We start from the raw sequence: 12,580 nt of genomic DNA, 5'->3' as shown, positions 1-12,580 counted from the left end.
TGCTCCTTGTCACGTTACTCACTGATGTTTCAAAGTTTGTTTTTTCCTCCCCCCGTCACTAACTCTGAGACAGAAGGCTGGTATGCTGTCAGGTAGTTCTGTGTGGCTCCTCTGATTGCCAGCTGCCTCGCATTGCCGCTTCCCGTCTGGCTGCTCACAAGCCCTGTCACTCCTGCCCAGTATAACGAAGATGTTTGTCATTGTGAAACGCACATTGCATCTTAGAACATAAGAGCGGCCACACTGGGTCAGACCAAAGGTCCACCAAGCTTACATCTTCAGGCCAGGCATAGATCACTCCATCTTGTATTGGGCCAGATTTGCGGCAGCTCTGGATCTAAAAGATTCAGGTCCCAACTGCAGTCATGGTAGAAGTCTCTGCAGTGTCAGCCCCTTCGTGCATGTCTCAGCCCTACTGAAAAAGAGCAGCTTTTTCTTTAAAGGCACCTCTCGTTATTTTTGATTACTCTTATTTAGGAGGCACCTGTTGCCATGACATCTTGGTTCAATTTGCATAAATAGGCCAAGGAAATATTTCTGAAAACTGGCAACAAAACATCGCTGCCACAGCACCTAGTCGAACTTCCTCCAAAGAGACCTGACCCAGGGATAACTAGCCAGGAGGCCCATTGTCCCAAGGATTCCTACACCCACAGTTTAGATGCTATGGATGTAGTGGGTGGAGGGGATGTCTGAGATTATTGGGCCCTAGAAGATTTAGGGGTCTAATGAATTACCCATGAGTTCAATTACCCATGAACAGCACCTCTAAGGGGATTGGCAGCCCATGCAGCATGGATGACTGTCCTTGGTCTGCCCTATGTGAAGAGGTCTAGAAAAATCTGTGTGACACTGGAGGGAAGAACCAAGTAAAGTAGGTTATGGTGGCGGTGACTGATACAGACCTTACATCACTTCTCCATACTCTCAGGGCTAGGAGGGGGACACAATCTTTTGGTCCACTGGAGATCATGGTAACCTGGTGATCCACGGGGTAGAGATCAATTCCAGGAAAACCCCCAGATTGCAAACTGTTTTACCAATGTGCAGACTCCAGGTCTTTGCATGAGGGGTGAGCACAGCCCCTGCCACTTGCCCCTCGGTTTCACGTGGAATATTTGGATCTAAATAATTTACCACTCACTGGAGGAAACTTGCTCATTTGGGTGAAGCCAGCACAGCTTCTGGCCAGGGGTTTTCCCACATTGCTCCGCTGAGTCGATAAGAAGAAAGCAGTTGTGACAATGAAAGAGACACTCACAATATACACTAGAAAGGCATTTTAGCTTTTGAATCTAGTCATCACCTGCTGGCTCATGCCCAGATTATATTAGTTAGCATCCTGGCAAGTCGAGACAAAAAGTGTCTGATCAATAAGCAAGACCATGAACCTTCCAAAGTCGGACCTTGCACCTTTCCTTGAAACGAAAATAGGGTTGTTCTGAAGGTCTGATACTGCTGTTGAGGAGGACAGACTGCAGACGTTACAGCACTTCTAGGGTTTGCAGTCTGGAAAATAAATGGGAGACCGACGTGTCCCTCCAGACATTCCTGTGTCCCCACCCCACACACCCCCAACTCCTGCCCCTTTGCTTCTCAGCACACTGCTCCAGACTCCCTGACTGTGTGGATAGGTGGAGGCTGGTCAGATTTCTCTTCCTGGTTTATATGAGGCAGATCTTTTGCAATCCTGATTGTCTCCCCATCACTTTATCCGCCGCGCTCTAGTCAAAGTTTAAATCTCTCAAACAGCAACTGTGATACAAAAATAGACCCTTGGAGGAATACTTCAGATGCCCTTCAGAAATGTAGTGCAAAATCAGCAGAGGTTCTTTCTGGCTTCCTTTGAAGTGATAGTGTCAGGGCTGGGTTGTGGATGGCCGGCCCAGTGGCCAGAGCACACGTCAGGGGCTGGAGAAGTGGGTCAGTCCGGGGTTGGTAACCTGGGGCTAGAGTCAGTAGGTGAGAAGCCAAGCATTGGTGCTGGGAGGTAAGGCCAGGAACCAGAAATCAGAAGCAGGAGACAAAGCTAAATCAGAAACCAGGTATTGGAGCCCGGAGGTAAAGTTGACGTCAGGAATCAGGGATTGGAAGCAGGGTCTGTAGCAGCAGCTAGCTGGGGATCCACCTCGTTGCATAGACAAATTCCCTGTATCCTCCCCAGGCTTAAATAGTACATTTGGGCCAATCCATAGGTGCTGGAACTAGGGATGCTGCTGCACCCCGGCTTAAAGTGGTTTCCATCATATACAGAGTTTACAGTTTGGTTCAATGGCTCTCAGCAACCCACTGTACGCATTGTTCCAGCACCCTGGGGCCAATCAGGCCTGTCAGTTGGGCCCTCTGCAGGCCTAATGTCCTGTGGTGTGGGGGCCCGTGAGGCTCCTTACCTGCCGAGTGTTTCCACTGTCGGATCTGTTAGGTGATGGTACGGAAACCTGCAGAGACAGGTGCTAGACCTGCTCCTCTTTATGGATATTCACAATGAACCACTGCCCTGTGGCCTTTTATCCCAAAGAGAAAACACACAACAGCTAAGCCTTGGGGCTTCCAGAGCTTTGTGAATAGCTGATTGGTCACTTGGCTGGCAATTCCAAAAAATAAAAACAGCTTTTGTTTTGGCTCGAACAAAATATTGTGTTCGTCCCAGAAAAAAATGTGACATTTTGATTTTGAGCAATTTTTAATGGTTTTGTAATTTTAAAATGGAAGGAAATTTCAAAGCAAAGTAATATCTACTCCAAACATGACAGTGTTTCCTTTTGAAAGCACTGAAATGAAATGTTTCAGCTTCTGCAGAACTTTTTTTGACCCAATTTGGGTAGGCCAACATGAATTCACTACGTCTTGGTGTTGCCAACTCTGCATTTTCCAACAAAAAGGGTTTCAGCTGAAAACTGTCACCCAGCTCTGTATAAGTTGCTTTTGGTTGTGGCGGCTTTGTAGCACGCTCGCCTAAACGCAGTAGAAGAAGTTGGTAGTTTAATCGTGAGCAGGTGGCGTTAGGGAGCGACTGACGTGTCATGAAATACGGAGTTAGTTGCCATTCTAATCTGGGGATGACTAGAGAGTGTCACCTGTTGGCTGGCTGGAGTGAAATGAGTTGACGATGACAGTCTAGCTTCTGCTAGGCAGATGTCAACACACAAACCGTCACCGCAGTACATTCCTCTGGGATGCTCTAGCATAGGCCAAGGACTGAATGTACCATGGAGTCAAATTCTCCTTCCCCCAGGGTAGGTCCCTCTCTGCCAGGTTTGGAGTCACATTGGTCGAGCAGCATGGGGCAGCTTTCCCTGCTATTGCCCCTGCTGTGTGTGTAAATACACCTTGTGTTCCTTCTTTGGGTTTTTAACTGCACTAAGTGTTGTTCCTTTTGCAATTTGTGCCATCTGCAGTTTTACCACTGAAATGCCATCATTTTTTCCACCATAAATTCCTCGTCCAGTGGGAATTCAGCCTTCATTTGTGAGCTAAATTGAAAGCCATCCCATTCTGTATAGTTGTTTTTATGAATCACTGAAGCTTTTGTTTGCCTGAGCAGATCTGGCTGTCTCCAGGAAGGAATGTGGAATTCAGAGAGAAATCGGCGTTTCTCACGTGTGATCCCAGAAGGGTATCGGCCTTCATACGCCAGGATTTGACAGGGAAACATTTTGCTGATTCCTTGCCCTTTGATGAGCTCTGTCAGTTTTCTACAGTCTTTCTACTTCTGAGTGGGTGCATCAGCAGATTTGTTTCCATGCCCCTATTCCTAATGATGATGGTCCAAGGGTCTGAGCTGAGGGTGTGTGGATGTGGGGGGAGTGATGCTCCTAGGACGTGTTTGGTGGTGCTCCAGCTCTTCGGCTGGAGAAGGAAGCAGGCGCTAACCAACCTCCAGCAGAACAAGTCCTAGGAAAGTCTGCGTGTGGCGTTTATGCTCCCCCATTCAGGAATAACCTGTGGTGGGAAAGTTTGCCTTCTGTGAATTATTCTGTTACTTAGACGATTAAGCCAAAGATGCAGCTCAGGAAAGCGCAGCAATCCTTGCTTATCCGTATGCTACACTGAGCTTTGGTGACGGGGAGGCGTTGCTCACAGCCTCCCCTCTGCCCCCCTGCTGCCAAGGAGATAAAGAGCGTAACATTAGAGACACAAAAAATTCCGATGGGTGGCATAGAGTAAATCAGGCTAAATGCTCGTGCAAGCTGCTGGGGGAAGAAGCTGTGACAAGGAGGGAGTCCACCAGATGTTCTTTGCCACCAATCGCACTGGCAGCTTGGAATAAAGGAGGGAAACCTCTTCTCCCTCTATGGCAAGAGGTGATCAATCCCTGCCACAGCTGCTGTGCCAGCATATCTGTCCTCTGCCTAGCTCTCAGGTAGGATTTCCTTTCCTTTTTGAGAATGTAGAAACAGAACAGGGATTGAAGCCGTAAAAATGACTTTGGCAACTGCAGCCTGAGATTTTAAATGTCATGAGATAGCCAAGAGAAATGATTTCTTTACATTGATAAAGCCAGGGTAATTCAGCTGAATAAATGTGGCAAATCATCCATTTCTGACTCTCTTCCAGACCCTGTTTGTTTTTCCTGCCTAGAGAATTAGGGCTTTAATGGATGAGGAGGATTTGATCATGCCAGAAGGATGATTTTTGTTTGTTTGGTTACAATTTTTTCCCTCCATTTTCTGGAGCAAGTAAAGATCAGATGTGCAGTAGAGCATCCAGGAAGTAAGGGGAGAGATTCAGCAAAGCAGCCATCCATCGCTTCTCTGAAATTACTGAGAGGGCAAAGTGCTATGCAAATACTGTCCTGTCTCTCAAAACGGGGCCAGGAAAGCTCCCAGGCCAACTCTGAATAGTGTTAAATTGATCAATAGTATCTTCCTCCACTGAGGACTCTGCCATGTTGTATTAGGTGTGAATGGCTTAGCAAGTTTGCAATACCTTACCCCTACCCCAGCGAGTCTCTTCTTTGATTCAGGCCTGAATATAGAAGCCTTCAAAATAACCTGTTTGAAGATGACCAATCTGGATCTATAGTGTAACTGACCCTAATCATCTAGTAATGGAAAAGGAAGGTGGGTAGTGTGCTAGGGGCTGATTGACCTAGAATTATGCTGGTTTACACCAGGGTAACTCTGGTGACTGCAAGAGCAAGGTGAAATATAGACACTTCAAGAAACTGGTTTAGGGTCTGCTCTCCAGCACTTCTGCTTCCAATCTGTCCCTGCATGACCATAGCATCCCCTCGGTGAGCTACGCCTGGGGAAGGGGACAGCAACTCTGTTTGCAATCCACTTTCCTTCATGTCATTACCTCGAGCAGGGTAAGGAAGGTGGGGGGGTCGCCCTACATGGAACAGTTAGGGCTTTGGTCTACAGAACCAACAGATCGCTGGACCTGTGCCATAGGACACAGCCATCTGTCCAGAGACTGTTTCTGCATTGCCTCTTAGTCACCTTGCCCCCCACCCCATGATAGCCTGGTTCCACAGGTAAGTTGGGGAACACATTCAAATTGGTGGAGTCCTTCCTGGAGGGAGGTACCCAAAGAGTAGGGGTGAGGAGTGGCACTTCTACCACTATTTGGGGAGTCCCACAAGGATCATTTTGTCTCTGGTCCTTCTAAACATCTACCTGCAGCCAACAGAGCTGGTCAAATGACACAGACTCTGGTGTCGTAATATGCAGATGAGACGCACAGAGCTACCTGTCCTGAACAAGATAGGACCAAACCACTGTCCCCCTGCTGGACCAGTATTCGAATAACATCAGCTCATGGAAAAAGAGAAGCTGGTTGAAGATGAACCTAAGCAAGATGGAGGTGATGCTGGTGGCAGATGGAAACACCCACAACTGGTCAATTCAGTCTATAGTTTAGGAGATTCCTGCATTTTCCCTAAGTATGGAGCTCTCGCAGTGCAGCAGCTGCAAGTAATGCTTTCTGCCATGTCCAGTTGTCTGGGAGACGCCTTCCCATCCTGGAGGATGATGAACTGGCCTTGGATATTAATGACCCTGTCATCTCCCATCGGGCAGTGGCATATACCTGGGCATGAAGCAGTCAGTCCTCTGCTCTGACTAGCGCAGAATGCTGCAGCTCATCTCCTTGCCAATGTGGGCAGCCATGAGCACATCACACCACTCCTTGCTCTGTGTACTGGTTCTAGTAGAACGTCAAGTCAAGGTCTCGGTCCTTATGCAACAGTTTAGGCGAGGATGCCTCAGACTTCCTCAACCTCTGGGACAAGGACCCTGAACAACTCTGCTCTTCCCACCCGGGGGAACTGTTCAGTGCAAGGGGAAAGCTTGTCTCTGTAGGAGACAGAGCTTCTCTGGGGCCAGGGAAGTGGACTCCCCCAGGAAGTACCATCCCACACCTCCCACCTTCCCCTCCATGTACCAGGCACACTGCTCCAACCTGCTTTCGCTAATGTACACCCAGAGCACAGTGGCCCCGGAATATGTGACTTTTTTTTCAAAAACAGGAATAATCACCCTAGGTACAACTTATCCTTGGAGAGGGGAAGAGAGACCACAAAAGGAAAGAACCCCAGGTGACAGGTGTCAATCATATCACTTAATGAGCTCGGATGTCATGGTACCAAGGCTATATAAGAATCCGAGTGGAATAAATGAGTTGTTCTGTGGACTGCAGCAGCCACCCCAAGAAACCACCTCATGGAGCTTGGCAGAGGCCTCAGCACATGCCGGCGTTGTGGCAGGGAAACCTAGCGGGGCCAAGTGGGACAACAGCCATCTTTCACTCCGCCCCAGGGCGGCAGCCCAACAAAGCACTTGCCAGTGGGCTTCTCTGGGGAAGTGGAAGTGGGCGTCTCTGTCTTCGGGGCCTTTGGAGGCTACCGTAGTACAAAGGAAGTGGCATCCCTTCTGCCTGTCCCCTGCCTAGATACTGTTGCCATCCAGCTCTGAGTTCTTGCCAGGGATTCTGGTCACTGCAGGCGGCTACTGTTCCTGTGGAAAAGACAGGGATTGGGAAAACACTGCCTATTTCAGGTTTCAAAAGGAAAGTGGTGTGAGTGCTGGGGGAGGAGGGGACCGACTCTGTTAAACGTCATTGTGCTGTCCTGTTCCCCTGGGTCTTAGGAGCTGTGTCCTAGGCTACCCCTGCTTAGTGCTTTAGTCTGTGTTCGTGAGTCTCTGTGGATGAGGTGTGCCGTGCATGCCCGTTGTGTTCCGCGGGCTGGCCTAGAAGAGGCCTCCTTTCCTCAGGGAGGCTCATAGTAGTTTTTAATCTTCTCAAGAGTCTTATCTTTTCTGACACAGAGTCACAGGAGCCAGTCTAATCCAACACAACCCTGTAAAGCAACCCTGTAAATCAACTTAGCAATGCCTCTCTCCTGCAGCTATACCATAGCAAGGGCTGAATGCTTGATGGCAAGCTCATCAGAATAAGGAGGGAATAGCCCAAATCCCAGATGTTAACCATGAGGGGCATGTGTGCATTATAGGGAGGGAGGGTGGGGGTGCGATATCTGTCTATTTGCATGTGAGTATTCCCTTGAGTAGCAATTGTACTTTGCTGATCTGACTCTTCCAATGCAGCATGCCCAGCGAGTTTCCTTCTGCTCCTCGGATTGTACTCTTCCAGCAAGCCCCTCAGAAATAACCTCTGCAAGACTCCTGCTTTCCCTGCTGTTTGTTCTGGCAGAACAATCTGTGTCTGAGCTGCTTTCTGTACTGAACACGGACAATGAAGAGCAGGGTCCATGGCTCCTTAGACACTGAGTGCCCCCACACCGCCGGCACTCGGTAAATGATAGATTTCAGGTTCTTTGGTTGGAGAACTTGATCCTGTTCCATCGCTGAGATTGACATCCGGATTCTCAGGCGCTGCTGACCCATCAGCCTGATATAGACGGCTGTCTGAATCAGTCCCTGCACGGTGGAAACACGGATACATTGGAATTGGAATGAACCAGAAATAAAGAGATCCTTCTTGTGCAGGCTAAAGCTGATTAGAGCGATTATTTTGAGCTTCCACACAAATAGAGTTGAGATTAGAAAAATCAAATACGGGTCACTTTTAAGGACTTCCATGTAGGGGAAAGTTGTATCAGACTAAATCCATAAGCTTCCTTACACAGTAAATGGATTTTTCAGGGTATTCTTTTTTTTTTTCTCACCATTTTTGTGAGAAATGGCTTGTTTACCAATTCACATTCATAGACTTTATCGCCAGAAGGGAACATCTAGTCTGACCTGTACAATGCAGACCATATAATTTCACCTAGTTGCTCTTGGATTGAGCCCAGTTACTTGGACTGGACTAAAGCACATCTTCCTGAGAGGCAGCCTTTGATTCTTCATGGCCCACTTCCTCCTCTTCTTTCGTCCAGCAGCGCCACCACCATGAATTGTGAACTGGGGGCATGTGGCGTTTTCCTATTGGCTAAATCATGCTGTAGGGGCAGCCTGGCTGCTACACAGCAGCACCAGGAGTGACTCGGTGGCCCGCAGGGAGCGAGAGAGACTTTAAAACACAAACAGCAAAGGAGCTGTCAACTAGATAGTTTTTGTTTAACTTTCCAGTCACTAAGTTTTCACAAGTCTCAAAGTTTCTCCTTTCCCTCTTTTGTGCTAAAATCAGAATTTGACTTTTTCTCTGAAATCTCTGTGATGTCTCATTGCCTCTCCTGGGAGCGCAGGAGCTTTACAGAAGTACAGTATTACTTAATGAACTAGCTTTCTTGGTGCATGGGGGTTTCCAGGAGACAGGTTAATTGTTGTTAACCCTCATCCTCCCAGGCTTCCTATTATCCAAATGACAAGCCCAGCTATTAAAAGGAAGTGTCTTTTGTGATAAATCTAAAATAGTTTTTCTTAGGGTAATGTATGAGACCTCTTCAATTTTCAAATGCAATTAAATTTGCTGAGGCATGCATCCAATATCTTGCACTTAAGCAGGCTGAATTAAATGCAGTTCAGTTATTGCCCATCTCTCAAATATCATTTGAGTTATCTGGGGTATCGTGAAAGGAAACTTCTAGGGTATCAAAGTGTTTAGTGCAACTGAAAGCTTAAATGCAATAAAGCTGAGAAAATTAATTTAAGGAGCATGTACTGTGTTGACAGCCATGCTTAGCTGAGGCAGGTAGGTGATTCTCAACTCCATGCTTTATCTTAAGTTTATTTTAAGTTACAATTTTACAGAAAAGGGGTGACCCCTCGTTTTAGGGCACCTTGTGCATCCATTAGAAATAGGGTCAGCTCAAAAGACTGAGCCAAGAGCAACTCACTCCTAAGCCCGCAAACAATTAACCAATAATTAAATCAGCCCTGTCTTTCCAGGAATGCCAGTCCTTGCTGAGGCCCAGCCCCAAGTCCAGGAACCAGGTCTGGGAACATGCCCCTAAAGGTTAATGGCATTTGGGTTGTTTCAAACCAGAGTGGGGTGTTGCGTCCAACCTGGAGGACCCCTCCTGGAGAACCCTGCTGAGATCTCCTCCTTATATACCCAGGAGACTCCAAATTCAGCTCTTCTGCTGATCCCCCGCTGTTGATCATTGCGGGTGGCTGCCCAGTATCTGCCAGGCTCAGGGAGAGGCTCCAATACCAGATGCAGACAGCACTGAGGTGGGCAGAGGGTGTGTAATCGTGTTGCTGGCGGCTGCTCAGCATGTCCCAGACCCTGAGTCGCCCAGCCAGTCCCAGGTACCAGCAGAAGGCTCAGGGGACTTGCACTGTCCCTGCCACATGGTGCTGGTGCTCCCGGCCTGGCCCTCTTCTACCAGCAGCAGCCCGGCTGCCATGTGTCCAGGCCCTGCTTAGGCCTGGCATTGGATGGGCTCCCCCTGCCAGGGAATCTCACCAACATGATCTCGAGCCTCCGTAGGGGTACTGGGGCCTCAGATTCCTTCTGTGAGCTCATTTGGGGTCAAGGGCGGCCAGGACGAGCAGCCCAATCTCGTAGCGAATGTTTTCCTTCTCAGCTCCAAGCTAAGCCAGTAAGAGGTGCTTGCTGGGAGTTGCTTGTAAAGTCTCTTAAGCAGTGTGGGTGCGACTGGGGGAGAACGCCACAGACCGCTAAAAGCAAACAGGAGCAGCTGGTTTTCTCAAAGGTGAAACCCGTGGCGTAACTAGCTCAGCGGCCCGTGCATGCGTCAGTTTCTGATCGGAGCGGGGGGGTTTTGGGGAACATGCAGCAATGTCAGGAAGACCATTGATGACATTTTGACTGAGGTTTGCCAGTTGTAAACCCTGTGTCGTCGTCCGTCTCCCCCCCCCCGGTCTTCCCTGGAGGGAAGCAGAGAAATGCTTCCAAGCAAACTCAACAGATTGGACAGGCGAGGAGCACTGGTTGTGAATTGCGTCTCAGTGTGATGCAGCAAAGCATCCAGCTCTGGAAACAACGCTCCAGGAAAGAGTGATGCAACCCCCTGTTAAAGCCTATGGAAAGGGCGATGCAGGTGATGGCGAATTCTCTTTACACTGTAAAACGCCACAGGCTCCCAGCTGATGCTATTCAATGTAACAGGCAGAGAAAAGAAACAGAAGGAGAATGGGGTGTTCTAAGGTATGGATCTGTCTTTGTCCTGCCCAACCCCAAAGTTGCCTGCAGTTGAGTTGATGCAGGAGAAGGGGCTGGGCTCCTCTCTGGGATTTCCTGCAAAGTTCCCAATGGTGGGAAAATTACACCCCTTCTGAGTGGCTACATCCTCCCTTTGCCTACACAGTGGAGTCTAGGAGGCAGGGGCAGTTCTTAGCAAGAGTTGTCATCGGATCTAATTTGCATTTCTGAGCATTTTAACTCTGTGGGGGACCTTGAGCTTTAGCTATCAAAACGGCGTGTGAGGCTCTTGCTCTCACCATAATAAAATTAAAGCCAGAGTTTATAAATGGCTATTGAGTGACACTTCTCCAGGATGGATTGCAGCTAAATAAAACTTACAAAGTAGGCTGGTTAATCAGGCTTCAGTTACACAGGAGGATGCAGCAGAAAAAAAACCCTTCATGCTGCCAGCACTTGCTTTTTGTTTTCCATTTGCCATTGTTCTATTTTTGTTCTTGTCAACCTCTGTAATCATACAGGTTCCATACAGCAGTACCGCTGGTAGGAAAAGGGGTAATGGATACGGTGGAAAAACAAGGCTCAACGGGGGCACAGGCTGGCAACGGGCAATATTATGTGTAATGACTCAAGCTGGTTGGAAAAATTCCAGCAAAACACATTTTGTTGTTTGGATTTTCTGACTTTTGTTGAAATTGAAACATTTTGCAGGGATGGTTCTATTTTGGTGAAGCTGCAGTGAACCCAGGCAGGGCCATGACAAAACCCTGCCTGGTTTCCTCTCGCTCATCCACTTGTCTCCTTGGCAGTTCAAATGCAGGACGGCCCTAGAGCAGGGTACCCCAGCCATCCTGGGTTTAGGGAACCTACCAGGCGGACTGCCCCGGAGCCTGGGCTCTATTCCCCAGTTGGTGAGGGATAGCTCAGTGGTTTGAGCATTGGCCTGCTAAACCCAGGGTTGTGAGTTCAATCCTTGAGGGGACCATTTAGGGATATGGGGCAAAAATTGGGGATTGGTCCTGTTTTGAGCAGGGGGGTTGGACTAGATGACCTCCTGAGGACCCTTCCAACCCGGATACTCTATGATTCAAAGGTTTTCGTTTTGGTTTTCATTCCAAATTGGAACAAAACTAAACTTTGAAATGTCAGACTCCTCAGCAAAATGGAGTAATGAGCGCTACTTGTGATTTACGATGGACACGGCTGTGTCTTCCGATTGGGCTGCTGTCCTTCATAAGCATATGGCTCTCCAGCACCATCAGAACCGCCTGCAGCAGCATCCCAGCCGCTTTCGGTAATCACAGTATCTTTGGTTCACAGAGCGCATGGGGCTTAAAGTCAGAAAGGACCATTAGATCTTTGTCCGCCCTGCTGTATGATACAAGCCAGAGAACGTCCCCGCCTACCCCTGTACTGCATGCAATACCTTGTGTTTGGCCAACGCGTAATTTCCAGGAAGGCAAGCAGCCTGGATCTGAAGCTGGCAAGAGATGGAGAATCCACCACTTTCTTTGGCAGTTTGGTTGCAGGGTTAATCGCCCTCCCTGCAACAACATGCGCTTTATTTCTAGCTGGCATTTGTCTAGCTTCAGCTTCCAGCTTTTGGTTCGAGTTCTGCCCATCTCTGCTAGACTGAAGATCTCTTCTAGCACTGGAATTGCTGCCCAGAGTAAATGGGAGTCTCTTAGTTTGGGTGATGAGCTGTTGGGGAAAGCGGATAGTTGGCTTAAAAACCTCAAAGCGCGAGAAAGAAGAGGGTTAGTTTCTTCTAAGTTACGAGATTCCCTAAGAGTAGACCGGCTGCTGGCTGGCTTCAGTGCATATGGATGTTTGTTGGGTGGCTGAACGTGGATGGAGACCTTGGACATCTTTTGCCACCTTGCTGCTAACAGCTCACTAGGCCTGGCAAGTGCAGTGTAAGAACCGGTATCCAGTAGAACGGGCTTTGTGCGGGTGTGCTGCCCAAAGGTGAATTTCACCCTCCGGGCTTCCAGGTTCAGACCTAATACATCAAATAAGTTAATTTGCTTTTCATGAAATGTGACTGGATCTTTAGGGACCTAAT

The 12,580-nt window shown here is 48.4% G+C and overlaps 1 protein-coding gene across 2 annotated transcripts in view; it reads left to right on the top strand.

Annotated features, from left to right (window-relative positions):
- Positions 1 to 12,580, top strand: part of PRKCB (protein kinase C beta) — a 244,914-nt gene that overhangs the window by 126,024 nt on the left and 106,310 nt on the right. The gene's annotated exons all lie outside the window — the stretch shown is intronic.

Source organism: Eretmochelys imbricata, chromosome 10, assembly GCF_965152235.1.
Source record: "Eretmochelys imbricata isolate rEreImb1 chromosome 10, rEreImb1.hap1, whole genome shotgun sequence".
Lineage (NCBI taxonomy): Eukaryota > Metazoa > Chordata > Testudines > Cheloniidae > Eretmochelys > Eretmochelys imbricata.
Note: the sequence above shows the minus strand (reverse complement) of the source record. Positions and strands in the feature narration are given on the sequence as shown.